Raw genomic sequence first — 15,549 nt, forward strand, 5'->3', positions numbered from 1 at the left:
CAATGACTACATCATACTTGTGACCCTACAAACTTGTTGGAGGCATTTGCAGTTTGTTTTGGTTGTGTTTTGGATTATGTTGTGCCCAATAAAAATAAATGGTAAATAATGTAATGTGCCATTTTGGAGTCACTTTTATTGTAAATAAGTATATAATATTTTTCTCAATGCTTCTACATTATTGTGAATGCTACCATGATTACGGATAATCATGAATGAATCGTGATCAATGATGAGTGAGAAAGTAACAGAGACAGAAAGATCATATCCCCAAAACATGCTAACCTCTCACTATTACCAATAACAGAGGTTAGCATTTTTTGGCGGGTATGATACTTATGCCTCTGAAACTTCCACACTCCCCATCATTCATGATTATCCATAATCATGGTAGCATCCACATGAATATAGAAGTGTTCAGAAACATTATATTCTTATTTATAATAAAAGTGACTTTCTCTTCTTGTGAATATGGCAATATCCTCTGTTATGTCTTCAACACCGCGGGTTTCCCATTCGACAATAGCACACAGTCTTGAAGAGGCGGCAGTGGCAGAAAGCGCAGTACTCACAGCACACATTATTGGGGGTTTTGCAGCTTCCCCACAATGGCACGCAGTTGGGGGGAGGAGATGGACGTTTGTTTTTGATGCTGAATTTGTTCTGCGGAAGAAGGTTGATGATTTAGCCTTGCCTGCACACTATGGGTACATCAATTAACATTAATAAATGCTATATTAACTAATTATGAATGACATACGGCACTTTATAAAGCCTTACTAATGTCCACTTTACAATAGGGCACTCCTTAGCAAAGGGAGAAAAGTTGCCAAGTGGCTCAACTAATATTTTCATAACATGAACAAAACAAGCCATTTGAAGCCATTTTCACCTCTTTATATATGTGATCATGAATATGTCTTTAGTAATAGTCTAGTCAATATAAGAATACAAATTACTTTGTAAATGCATTAATTAATGATGTATGAATTCATGTTAACTCCTGCATTTACTCATGTTAATTAATGTACCCTAGTTCCCACATGTTAATAAAAGTGTTACCACTTCACTCTCATACTTATCATCATGGTTTTACACTATTGGCTATGTGTATTTTAGACTTTAAATATGTCCACTAACTTAACAATATGATACAAACATGTAGGTTGTAATGTAGGTTGGACACTTATTTTCACAACATAGTTTACCTTTCTTGGTTTCTTGTTTTTTTTCTTCTTTGCGGTTTTGGGTAACTCTGAAAAATAAATAGATTTGACATGTGTTTAAGGTATATAAATATGTCTATTACATATATTTTTATTAGGTATATAATGTAGCAGCTTTTCAAGATTGGTGTTACAGTCATATTGTCCGTTTGGGTTTTGAAGTCAACCTTGGAATACTTAAATATACCTGAGCAAAATGTATCCTGCAATAACAACAACAAAATGGCACAATATAGCAGCACATATCAAGGAATGCAGTGATAGTTTTTCTAGAAAACATCTAGTAACCCTTTTTTTATTCCAAATACCGATTATATGCCAAACCTAAGGATTAACTGACCTACAATGACGATGGGTGGTGCATCTGACAGGCTCCCATGCTGTAGACTCGAGGAAGAAGACGTATTGGTGTATAGCTTTTCCTCCAGTATCATGTGTGAGTACACTATAAAAAACCAGGTGGAGCTTAGACAGCTCAGGAGAAACAGGGAATTCATCACAGTGCTTTTCTGTCAGCAAGGTGGGCCTGAGGACTGTAGTGAGGACAGAGTGTTAGAAGTCTATAACAGCCCATTGTGATTGTATTGTGGTTGCATACATAGTCATAACAGATATAGAATTTGAATGTCACATAATTATCACAGCAGTTCAAGATTTTTATTGTATAGAAAATGAACTACACGTGGCACAAAACTGCCTACCCTAGCACATGCACAGCAAAACAATGCAATAAGATTCACACAAACATCTAATAATATCCAGAACAAACATTTATAAAAAATCCATTTGAATAAAATAATTTCTAAGAATATTTGATTTGATATATTTATTTGTATTTAACCTTTATTTAGCTAGGCAAGTCAGTTAAGAACAAATTATTATTTACAATGACGGCCTACCAAAAGGAAAAAGGCCTGCGGGGACGGGGGCTGGGATGAAAAATAAAATATAAATAAAATATAAATATAGGACGAAAGACACATCACAACAAGAGAGACACCACAACACTACATAAAGAGAGACCTAAGACAACAACATAGCATGGCAGCAACACATGACAACACAGTATGGTAGCAACACAACATAACAACAACATGGTAGCAACACAACATGGTAGCAGCACAAGACATGTTACAAACATTATTGGGCACAGACAACAGCACAAAGGGCAACAACAATACATCACACAAAGCAGCCACAAACTGTCAGTAAGCGTGAATATAGTCTACAAACAAATGCCACGGTCAAATCAACTTAGTTTTCTTGCTAATATTCCACTCAGCACATATCCACTTCTTATATAAAGCTTTACATTGATGTTTAAAGATAGATATCTAGACCTACTCTGTAATTGTATCCAACATGCAGTTGCTAAAACAGTGCTACAATGGGAACATTTTGAATACAATCTCTGGTCTTTGATTGTTTTCACTGTAAAGCATGTCCTCAGCATAACTTCACTGTACGGTTTCTTTCAGATTGGATGAAGCTTTCTGTGGGAGCCTCTGCCTAGTCAAGCATAGCTGCTTCTTATTTATAAAATGAGATGAAAACTGTACGCATGGAAGTAGTCTCCATAATAGTCTTCAAATAGACATCTAGGGGAGGTTTCCTAGACACAGATTATGCCTAGTCCTGGACTAAAAATCCAACTCAATGAAGAATCTGTCCGGGAAACCACCTCTTAAAGTGTCTCTAAAAATGTGTAAAGCTAGAATAAATTATTTAATGATTGAAAAGCTGTATGAATTCCTCTAAATGTCCCTAGTTTAGTTTATTATATATATATATATATATATATATATATATATATATATATATATATATATACAGAGAGAGAGAGAGAGAGAGAGAGAGAGAGAGAGAGAGAGAGAGAGAATATGTGTGAAATCTTAATACCTAGTTATAATGAAATTTACAACAAGAATGTGAGGTTAACCATTACAGGAAATGTATGTAAATACATTTAATACTGGCAGCTTGTTTGCAAATACAATAACTATAACCACATTTTTGTTAGGATGAACATGGTGGATTTTCACCCTGTGTGGGTAGGATTTTCAATCTAATATTAGGGAGGGAATATATAGACCTATTCAAAGTATATTCCAAAATGTAATACTTATGCATACATCAAAACAAAGCTGACTATCTAACATAAATGAATCTAAAAGGGAGGTACTTTTTAAATACCTTCTATGAATTGTATTGCCATTAACTTTAAGAAAATATAGCATTGACAAAATATGTTAACTTACTATATGTCCAAGTGTAAGTAATGTGCACAATTTAAGATGTTTAAGATGTTTGTTGGTTGGTATTATCTTTACTCCACAAATAATTTGAATTGTTTGCCCATATTTTTTTCTTTATTTAACCTTTATTTAACTAGGCATATGCTGGGTTACTGAGACAGATCTTAAAAAATATGCTAAACAAAACTATGTTAATCAGGATTTAATTTAATGTAATGTTATTGCTACTGTTACAATGCATGTATGTAGGTAACTTTAAAAAAGTAACACTTGCAAAGCCTTTTGCTTTGTATAAGCGTAATAATCCAATGCGTAGATGGCTTCCACCCTACAAAAAAAACTTTTAATTCATTCATAACGTGTTGAAAACTTTTTAAGAGATTTATTTATTTCAAAGATATATTAGCATTATTTATGGAGCAGTATTAACTCGACAAAAGTGCTGAATTGGTTCGGTGTCACATGTCAATGCAAAATGTACTCATTTGACAGTCAGTATCCAATCTAGTTTAATTCGTCCCATTAAATATGAATGTTTTTGCTTTTGTATGTCCGCCTAAATAAAGTCACATCTCTCTCAGAGACTGAGCTTCAGCCTCTAAAAAGTAGAGACACTGTGCAGTTTCAGTTTTCACCAAAATGTTTTGTTGGTTGATTTTATCTTCCACAGCCTTCAAAGATGGAAAAGCTATTAAAGCTTCCAGACTTACTTACCCTCTGTAGTTTCTGATTGTCAGGATCAACGTTTATCTCCCCCTTTTTCCTGCAAGCTTCAAAGCTGCTCTTCACTTGTTGCCTGCTAATCGACAGAGAAATATCAACCAGATCATGTGGTCGGGCAATGTTTAAGATATGGAATCAGGCAGGGGCGGATCCACATCTTTAGAAAAAAGTCTAAAAGAAGTCCACCAAGCAGGCCAGCCCTTTTGGGACGATGCATGGCTACGCGCTGAAGAGCAGTGAAAATCCATTGTCCTCATTCGAAGGAACCTTTGGGAATACTGGGCCAGGCCATGCATGCCAACACCATGATTTTACATATGTGCCGGAGGAGTTGCAGGATCTGACGTTTACAACTGCAGGTTATGACCTTATGGGGACGCCTGGGCTTCATTATGTGTGAGGAGTCACATAATGAGCGGTCACACAAAGCTAATACTATTTTTCCTGTGAAATAATAATATCATCAAACTGTATTTACCCACTAAATGTACCCCCAGAGGTACAAATGATAAAGTTACTGATAGGCCTCAAAATCATGCTATTTCCATTGAACATGCATCATCTTCTGCATCCTATTCTACAGTACATGGAAAAAACCTTGCATTTGGTTTTCATTTACAGAAATTTGAATTGTTTTATGTTGCTTGTACCCTGCAGATGATGCAAAAAAAGGTGGTGCCATGAGCCTTTGCTTAAGAAAGTTATTTGATATACTGTACCTAAAATAATCAACATTGGCAAAAAGCACCATAGAAAACTGTTAAATGAGTTCTGGACATCCTCACAATGCTAAGCCAAGTAAAGAGTGTGCAACAGAGTTGTGCAGTCAGTATCACACAATCCAGTCAATTATTTGAACCAGCCTATTTAATAGGCCCTAAATCCTGGTTGAAAGAGTTACAGGGGTATCCAGCCCGCGTGTGGTTTAAAAATGACTAAAACCAAATCGAAACTGTGTCGAAATGATAATGGACCTACTACATTTATACAGTTTATTGACTGTGTCCAACTTGCTAATGATCACCTAAATTTAAGCTAGACAGTCAGGGACAGGGCCGGCTTACCAAACGGTACGCAGGGCACGTGCCCCGAGGCCCCCGACCTCCATGAGGCCACCAAACCCCCAAAATAATATATGATAGCAACATTTGTAGAATCACAGGAACTTATACTGAACAAAAATATAAATGCTACATGCAAGAATTTCAATGATTGTACTGAGTTACAGTTCATATAAGGAAATCAGTCAATTTAAATAAATGAATTAGGCCCTAATCTATGGATTTCACATGGCTGGGCAGTGGCGCAGCATAGGCGCACCCACTTGGGAGCCAGGCCCAGCCAATCAGAATGAGTTTTTTCCCCACAACAGGGCTTAATTACAGACAGAAATACTCCTAAGTTTCATGAGCTGTCTCGGTGGCTGGTCTCAGACGATCCTACAGGTAAAGAAGCCGGATGTAGAAGTTCTGGGCTGGTGTCGTTACACGTGGTCTGAGGTTGTGAGGCCGGTTGGATGTACTGCCAAATTCTCTAAATGTTGGAGGCGGCTTATGGTATAGAAGTTAACATTCAAATTATCTGGCCACAGTTCTGGTGGACATTCCTGCAGTCAGCATGCCAATTGCACGCTCCCTCAAAACTTGAGACATATGTGGCATTGTGTTGTGTGACAAAACTGCATATTTTAGAGTGGCTTTTTATTGTCCCATGCACAAGGTGCGACTGTGTAATGATCATGCTGTTTAATCAGCTTCTTGATATGCCACGCCTGTCAGGTGGATGGATGATCTTGATTTAGGATAAATATTCACAACAGGGATGTAAACAAATTTGTGCACTAAAGTTGAGAGAAATATGCTTTTTGTGCATATGGAACCTTTCTGGGATATTTTATTTCAACTCATGAAACATGGGACCAACACTTTACATGTTATTTTATATTTTTGTTCAGTACAGCTTTAAAACAGCAACATTTCCCCTCAGTCTCATGGCTAAATGTGAACAATATCTTGAGATGAGCTAAAAAACAGCAAAAGCCTCGTGGCAAAAAGTGTACACTTGCAGGAAATTAGCTTCAAAATTACGACATTTTATCTAAGCCTTATGACAAAATGTAAAATAGAATTATAAAACTCACTGGGCCCCAAATGTGGTAGTCCGGCCTCGGTCAGGAAGTAACGATGGATAGAGAAGTACTGTATATTCTGCCAATTTTGACTGCGAGGAAATATTAGTGCAGCCCTCCGGACCTCGTTGAATACCGAATGCGACCCCCGAATACTCAATGAGGGGCAAAATTAGTTTCACACCCCTGCTTTAACCTCAGAGAAACCTAATAACTTTAAGGATCCAAGCCCACAACTAAGCTAAGTTAGCTATAGCTTTACACAATGTCAATTGAATGGCCATCCAGTGTCCTAACTAACACAGCTGAGTGGTACAGGTAAATCAATGGAGATAAATGGACCCCATGCCTCTTCTTTCCACTGATGGAAAAAGGGGAGTTTCATGCTCAAACAACTAGCGTAGAGGTATTATGTTAAGTAATTGAATGATGCATCAGAAGTAGAGGTGTGACACTCTCCATTATATAAAAATATGTCAATATATAAAAAAAAATGCCATATAGTGATAAATGATAATGTATTGAACATTTTCCGCGAGATGATTGTAAGTAAAAATCCAATACTCTGTAAACATGCTCACTGAAGTGTAAACAACAGGGTATCACTTTGAAGTTGGATGCCACATACTCCAAGGACAGCAAGCCATGATAAATTGTTTTATGCTGTTATAAAGTCATGAGCGAAAATGCCAATGATTGACTCTGGTTTTCCCCATCTCTTTTCCACCAGTTTAGCCTCCTCGTCAATAACAACTTATGTGAAAGTATTGAATTTAACCGAGGAAATAAGCAACACTTTTCTGTTGCAGTTGTGTCAAGGCTTGCCATGGTCGAACATGACTGACTTGAGCTGTCTCGAGCAATCAAGGAGACCCACGTGCTCTGCATAGGCATCACAATGGACAAGAATGAATAGCAGAGTTGCCAGCAGTAGGACAATGTACAATGGCACCAAGGCTTGTTATGTAAACATACAAGTGTTCTTAAGTTTCTTTTGCACAGATGACAAATGCTGTTCTTCACAGACCATCACAAACTCTGCTCTGAGCATCATGGCCAGCAGCTGCAATTTGGTTAATGTGAAATTGACCTAAATCAGTTCCAGAACCGGCAGTAAATTTAAAAGCCCAATTAAGTTGCTTTTTTTCTAGGCTTTCAAAATCAAAATAAATCTGTGAGTGTATTCTGTGCATGCCTTTGTCCTGGCGAATGTGTGCATGTTTCTGTGTGCTCTCGTGTGTGTGTGTGTTTCAGGGAAATAATATATGCAGTAGTTAAAAGAAAAGACAATTTGAACATTAAAGACCTTCCTAATAGGTTTACTCCAGGGGCATATTTTCTTAGCTCTCAAAAGTCAACCTGCTCTGCCTTTTCAATTAAATCTGCAATAAGTAACTTTTTGGGAAACCTGACCAAATTCACATAGAAGTGTCACTTATCAATCTTTCATTCTCATTGAACGCTATTCAAGGAGGCATTAGATATGTTCTATGTGCTTCCTGTTCTAAAATTTCGTTTTTGCATTTTTTACTTTCAGTTATGTACACCACCTTCAAAAAGCTGAAAATACAATATTTTTGGTTATGGAAAATATATTTCACAGAGGTTTAGATGGTACAATGATTCTCTACACTATACTTCCTTGTTTTGTCACATCATCTGAATTTACGAACTATTCGATTTTTAGCAATCTGGAGCAATTTCTGCATAGAGATTTCTGCATAGTGTCACGTCCTGGCCAGTATAAGGTTAATTGGTATTGTAGTTTGGTCAGGACGTGGCAGAGGGTATTCGTTTTATGTGGTTCGGGGTGGTGTGTTTGTTGAAGGGGCATTTGATTTAAGTATTCCGGGGTTTTTGGGCACTGTTTGGTTTTCATGTATTCTATGTTTAGTCTAGTGTGTCTGTTTCTATGTTTTGGTTAATTGGGGTTGGGACTCTCAGTTGAAGGCAGGTGTTGTCTATTTGCCTTTGATTGAGAGTCCCATATATTAGGGTGTGTTTGTCATTTGTGGGAGATTGTTCCGTGTTTAGTGTATGTCAACATTACAGGACTGTCAGTTTATCGTTCGTTCTCTTTTGTTATTTTTGTGTTCATTTTGGAGTGAATAAATGTTCAAAATGAACAACCGCATGCCTGCTGCGTTTTGGTCCTCCTTCACCGTCGATAAGCGTGACACATAGTGCATCTTTAAGGATAGCTTATATGCAATTGTTTGAGCTCGAAGACCATTGCTCTCTGGGCTGGATTATTTTCTTCCACAAAAAAATGTGCTTCTTGGAAAGCTAATGATCCATTTAGAAGAATGACAATTGACTCTACTATAGCCTGGAAATATAGACAATAGCAAAACATAATCCTTGATAACTGTCAGATTAATTGAGGGGATCAAATTAAGAAATAGTTTTGAAATATGTTCCATCAGTTCCCTGCTGGTTTCTCTGTTTTTGAACAATCAATGTAGGATGGAGTGTTGATTTCATGTTGTTTGTTTCTTGGCGTGTTTATGTAGGCCTTGTAGGCCTAACTTGTGAGCTATGGAAAGAATTTACTCTTGAAGGACCAATCAACATAATCAATCAATCCCCAGGTTGTTGCTGTAAATGAGAATGTGTTCTCAGTCAATTTACCTGGTAAAATAAGGGTTAAAAATAACAACAACAACAAAAAACAATCAATAAATCAGTTAATAACAACATGTAATGAAAGTTAGAGCTGCATAGAACTGTCTTTATATACTATTGCCCAACTCAGTATAAATTCCATAATTTATAACTTAAATATGATATGGTTCCTTACCCTGAAAGTAGTCTTTTCGCCAGGAGAAACTGTAAACCATGGTTTAGATTTCTTTAAACAAATACTACAAACGTCACCTAACTTTAGCTACCGCTAGCTAAAGAGCAATGGGAGTAACTGTGCAGATTTGAACATGTCAAATCAACTGAAATCAACTCAACAACTGGCTTTGACATTACCTATAGGAACGTGATTTGTCAAACAGTTTGAACATTGCACAGTTGCACCATCAGTCCCATTGATTTGTAGTTAACATTGGCTAAAGCTGAATTTTGTATCTTAGTGGCCATTTAACAAACCATGGATTAAAGTTTATCCTGGGTCATAGATTACTTTCAGGGTAAGAAACCATCTATCTGGAAAATACCAAACTTACCCTTTAAGTCTTGCATTTACAGAATTGCATTGAAACTTAGACACATATTGCATAATGTGTGTATTATTTCAGTGAGCCTTTTCTTAATTTATCAAATATAAGCTCCATATTTTATTCAGTTGTCTAATGGTACTGTTAACATCTTAACATTGATGGTGTCATTAATGACATGGTGGTGTTGACACACTATAATTCATTATATGGCAGTCCGCAGTGGCAATCAGTCGTCTAGCAAACTAAAGGTCGTCTCACAGTCAAATTATTTCCTCATGACACTTCCACCTCTGTTCTTTGATGATGATCCTCAGATAAGATAGAAATACTGCCCTGTGACAGCAAAGCTGGTTCCAGTTTTCTATATAATGATCCACAGCTTAAAGAAATTCTATAAAGCACATGGAACTTTATATATGTGTTTTTTGAAAGACACCACCACATTTTGCCAGATAGTTTACTTGTCCGAACGCATACTAGCAGTTGAGGTTGAAATATAAATGTGTTCTCTCAAGGGATTGCAAATATCTGCTGCCTTAAATTAACTGACATAAAACTTTCATACAACATGTTGCATATGTTTCCATTTTAAGGAAATAGGTAATGGCCATTATGTAGTTTGGTAGATAAAGGGAGGGAAAATGCAGTCCAAAGTTTTGGAAATATTGATTTCAAACCTACTTTAGAGATACTGTAAGCAAGAAAGATTATATTCATCGCAATGGATCGTTCCTTTCAATGTTACGCCTATGCGCTTCTATTACTTATTTGTTTCTTTTGCGTATTTGTCCTTGACAAATAGAACACAGTACACAAAAGAATAAAGCTTGTTTACTGGTATGCATGCATCAATCATTGGAGCAAATGAGAGTTGCTTATCTTGCTTCAAGGACATTCCCACAGACATCCATGTCCTACTTTGAGACAAGGCACTAACAATTCAAAGTCTGTATGCCGATGCACTTCATGTTTGTGTACCGTAAGTAGAAACAGATGAGCAGCTTGACAGCTCACTGTGGTCTACAGATAAATTGATGGAAGTATTGTCACTTGAAGCGCGTCACATAGTAGGAATGGTAGATATGGCTACATTTGGCTGTGTCTACACAGGCAGCCCAATTCTGATCTGTTTTTATGATAGAGCATTTTTATGGATGCATCTAGATGAAGGTCAATGTAGCAGAATCCCGAGTGGCACAGCGGTCTAAGGTACTACATTACTACAGTGCTAGAGGTGTCACTACAGACACCCTGGTTTGAATCCAGGCTGTATCACAACCGGCCGTGATTGGGAGTCCCATATGGCGGTGCACAATCGGCCCAGCGTCGTCGGGGTTTGGCTGGTGTAGGCCTTCATTGTAAATAAGAATTTGTTTTTAACTGACTTGCCTAGTTAAATAAAGGTTAAATAAATAAGAAAAATATCAAACTATGTTTCTCCAATGTGCAAGCCAATTTTATAATATAGAGAACATGTCTGATACCATGGAAGTTATTGCATTTCCTTTTAGTACTTATTCACTATGTACTAATAGTATCTCTGGGAAGCTTTAACCTTTTACTGCAGTGGGCTAAATCACAGTCACACAGTGATTCGCTGTAGTCTTAAACTACACATCTCACACACGTGGTTATGGGCTTTTTAAAAAGAAGACAACTGTACCATATCAGATATAGAGTTGAAATGTATTCAATTTTGAGTTTGCATCCCAATATAACACTTTATATACAGTACCAGCCAAAAGTTTGGACATACCTACTCATTTAAGGTTTTTCTTTATTTTTACTATTTTCTACATTGTAGAATAATAGCGAAGACATCAAAACTATGAAATAACACATATGGAATCATGTCGTAACCAAAAGAAGTGTTAAACAAATCAAAATGTATTTTAGATGTTAGATTCTTCAAAGTAGCCACCCTTTGCCTTGAAGACAGCTTTGCACAATCTTGGCATTCTCTCAACCAGTTTCATGAGGAATGCTTTTCCAACAGTCTTGAAGGAGTTCCCATATATGCTGAGCAGTTGTTGGCTGCTTTTCCTACACTCTGCGGTCCAACTCATCCCAATTGGGTTGAGGTCGGGTGATTGTGGCCAGGTTATCTGAAGCAGCACTCCATCTCTCTCCTTATCACGACTCAAGATATGACCAAGATGCAGACACAGGAGGTGGATAGTAAGCAGAATATTTATTATACAAAGGGGCAAGCAAAGGTTCATAATCATAGGCAGGGTCAAACATGGGCAGAACGGCAGGCAGGCTCAGGGTCAGGACAGGCAGAAAGGTCAAATCTGGGAGGCTAGAAAAACAAATTTGAGAGCAGGAGAAACATGCTGGTAAGACCTGATAAGACAAGACGAACTGGCAACAGACAAACAGAAAACGCAGGTATAAATATACAGGGATAATGGGGAAAAATAGGAGACACCTGGTGGGGGGTGGAGACAAGCACAAGACAGGTGAAACAGATCAGGGTGTGACAGTACCCCCCCCTCTAGGAGCGCCACCTGGCGTCCTATCCAGGCATATACCTGGTTGACCAGGGTGTCTGTGCCGGAACTCAGCGATGAGGGCTGGGAGCAGGATGTTCCTAGCAGGGACCCAGCGCCTCTACTCCCGGCCATAACCCTCCCAGTCAACCAGGTACTGGAATCCCCAAACACTCAGGAGGCGCTTCACCATGTACCCCGGATGGCTGTCGATAAGACGGGGGAGAGGTGTGGGCCTGGAAACAGGAGACAAAGGGCTGTGAGACAGAGGTTTAATCCTAGACACATGGAAAGTGGGATGTATACAGAGGGTCCGGGGCAACAGAAGACGAACAGCAGTGGGGCTAAGGACTTTAGAGATGGGGAAAGGGCTGATAAAGTGGGGGAAAAGTTTATGGGACTCCACCTGGAAGGGCAGATCCCGAGTGGAGAGCAAGACCCTCTGGCCGAGACGATAGAGGGGAGCCAGGGTCCGGTGGCAGTCTGCTTGTCGACAATACCTGGAGGTGGTCTTAAGAAGAGCGGACCGGGCTCTCTTCCAGATACGCGGACGAACATCTGGGTCGAGGGTAGGTTCTCTTCCTCTTGCTCAGGGAAGAGCGGGGGCTGATAAACCACAGAGCACTCGAAGGGCGAGAGACCAGTGGTCGAGCAGAGAAGGGTGTTCCGGACATACTCCACCTACACGAGTTGCTGGCTCCTGGTGGGGTTGGCCGAGACGAGGCAATGAAGAGTCGTCTCCAGGTCCTGATTGGATTGCTCCGACTGGCCATTAGATTGAGGATGAAACCGGAGGACAGGCTGGCTGACGACCCAATGAGGGTGCAGGACACCTTCCAGAATTGAGATGAGAACTGAGGACCACGATCAAAGACCGTGTCGACCGGAAGTCCATGCATTCAGAAGACGTTCTGTACCATGAGTTGGGCCATATCCTTGGCTTAGGATAACTTGGGAAGGCGGGTAAAATGGGCGGCTTTGGAAAACCGATCCACCACCGTAAGGATGGTGGTGTTGCCATCAGACGGAGGGAGACCAGTGACAAAGTCCAGGGATATATGGGACCAGGGGTGATGAGGAACAGGGAGTGGTTTTAAGAGGCCGGCCGGAGCTTGCCTCGGAGTCTTATTCTGAGCACACTCTGTGCATGCGGCGACGAATGTGGAGACATCAGAAACCATAGTGGACCACCAAAAACATTGTCGGAAGAAGGCCAGGGTAAGGCAGGAGTCGGGAGGCAGGTTAGATTAAAGGAATGAGCTCATTCCAGGACTGTGGACCAGACAGAATCTGGGACAAACAACCGGTTAGCCCCCCCCCCTCCCCCCCCCAGGGTCCGGTTGGGAATGTTGCGCCTTGCGGACCAGGCTCTCGATACCCCACATGAGTGTCGCTGCAAGACAGGAGATAGGGAGGATGGTCTCTGAGTCAGATGGAGTAGCAACAGAGCTAGGCAAGTGAGAGAGGGCGTCAGGCTTCACATTCTATGACCCAGAGCAGTAGGAGATGGTGAAATAGAAACGAGTGAACAACAGAGCCCAACAAGCCTGCCTTGAGTTGAGGCGCTTGGCGGTGCGGAGATATTCCAGATTCTTATGGCAGGTCCACACTAGGAATGGATGTTCTGCCCCTTTTAGACAGTGTCTCCATTCCTCCAGCTCCATCTTGACCGCAAGAAGTTCCCGGTTACCAACGTAATAGTTCTTCTCCACGGGATTAAGACAATGGGATAGGAAAACGCAGGGATGAAGCTTTTGGTCCTGGGCAGAATGCTGGGACAGGACGGCCCCCACTCCAACGTCCGAGGCATAGACCTCCGCCACGAACTGACGGGACGGGTCCGGATGGATTTAGATGGGCGCTGTAGTGAACCGATGCTTGAGATCCGAAAACGCCTGGTCAGCAGCTGGGACTACGTGAATGGAGGGGAGTGCAGAGAGGGGGGAAGCCAGCGTGCTGTAGCCACGGATGAAGTGGCGGTAGAAATGAGATAAATCCCAGGAAACGTTGCAGCTGCAGTCTGGATGTGGGTTGGGGCCACTCAACCTTCGCTCTCACCTTGTCCGGATCCATCTGAATGTTCCCGGCAGTGATGATATATCCCAGAAAGGACATAGTGGAGCGATGAAATTCACACTTCTCCGCCTTGACAAACAACTGGTTCTCCAGGAGGCACTGGAGTTGTCGGACGTGGAGAACATACTCCTGAACCGAACAGGAAAAGACAAGGATGTCGTTGAGGTAGACAAACATGAACCGGTTCAACATGTCACAGAGCACATTACTAACCAGAGCCTGGAACACTGTGGGAGCGTTAGTCAGTCCGAATGGCATAACCAAATACTCATACTGCCCACTAGCTATGTTAAAGGCTGTCTTCCATTCGTTGCGTTCCCGTAGTCGCCCATCGATCCTTATGGTCAAGGCTACGAGAGAGTCGAGGTCCAAGGGAAACACCAGTCTCAACGTCAACAGTGAAGAGTTGACTCTGGAATGCTGGCCTTCGAGGCAGAGTTCCTCTGTCCAGTGTCTGTGTTCTTTTGACCCTCTTAATCTTTTATTTTCATTGGCCAGCCTGAGATGTATTTTTCTTTGCAACTCTGCCTAGAAGGCCAGCATCCCGGAGTCGCCTCTTCACTATTGACGTTGAGACGGGTGTTTTGCGAGTGCTATTTAATGAAGCTGCCAATTGAGGACTTGTGAGGCGTCTGTTTCTCAAACTAGACACTCTAATGTACTCTTGCTCAGTTGTGCACCGGCACCCCACTCCTCTTTCTATTCTGGTTAGGGCCAGTTTGTGCTGTTCTGTGAACGGAGTAGTACACAGCATTGTACGAGATCTTCAGTTTCCTGGCAATTTCTCGCATGGAATAGCCTTCATTTCTCAGAACAAGAATAGACCGACGAGTTTCAGAAGAAAGTTATTTGTTTCTGGCCATTTTGAGCCTGTAATCAAACCCACAAATGCTGATGCTCCAGATACTCAACTAGTCTAAAGAAGGCCAGTTTTATTGCTTCTTTAATCAGACAACAGTTTTCAGCTGTGCTAACATAATTGCAAAAGGGTTTTCTAATGATCAATTAGCCATTTAAAATGATAAACTTGGATTAGCTAACACAACGTGCCATTGGAACACAGGAGTGATGGTTGCTGATAATGGGCCTCTGTATGCCTATGTAGATATTCCATAAAAAATCAGCAGTTTCCAGCTACAATAGTCATTTACAACATGAACAATGTCTACACTGTATTTCTGATCAATTTTATGTTATTTTAATGTAAAAAAGTGCTTTTCTTTCAAAAACAAGGACATTTCTAAGTGACCTCAAACTTTTGAACGGTAGTGTATATACACAAATAAATCTCTAAATCTCACTCAGTTTTGTTTTGAATACATTCATATTCACATGTATTCATATACATACAGTATATTTACAGTACGCAGATTGTTATCTGAAGCATTTTGACAATGACTTTATACATGTTCTGTAAGAATGTTGAAAGATTCATCAAACATTTTTAACTCAATTCAATAAAGATAGAGGCTTACCAAA

The 15,549-nt window shown here is 40.1% G+C and overlaps 1 long non-coding RNA gene across 1 annotated transcript; it reads right to left on the reverse strand.

The window, feature by feature from the left end:
• Positions 1–444: 444 nt before the first annotated feature.
• On the reverse strand, positions 445–1,750 carry LOC123729713 (uncharacterized). The gene is made up of 3 exons (XR_006761415.1): positions 1,567–1,750; positions 1,209–1,255; positions 445–663 (listed from the first exon to the last, which is right to left on the reverse strand). It is a non-coding gene; the product is annotated as an uncharacterized lncRNA (long non-coding RNA).
• Positions 1,751–15,549: the final 13,799 nt, after the last annotated feature.

This window comes from Salmo salar, chromosome ssa22, assembly GCF_905237065.1.
Source record: "Salmo salar chromosome ssa22, Ssal_v3.1, whole genome shotgun sequence".
NCBI classification, from domain to species: Eukaryota; Metazoa; Chordata; class Actinopteri; order Salmoniformes; family Salmonidae; genus Salmo; species Salmo salar.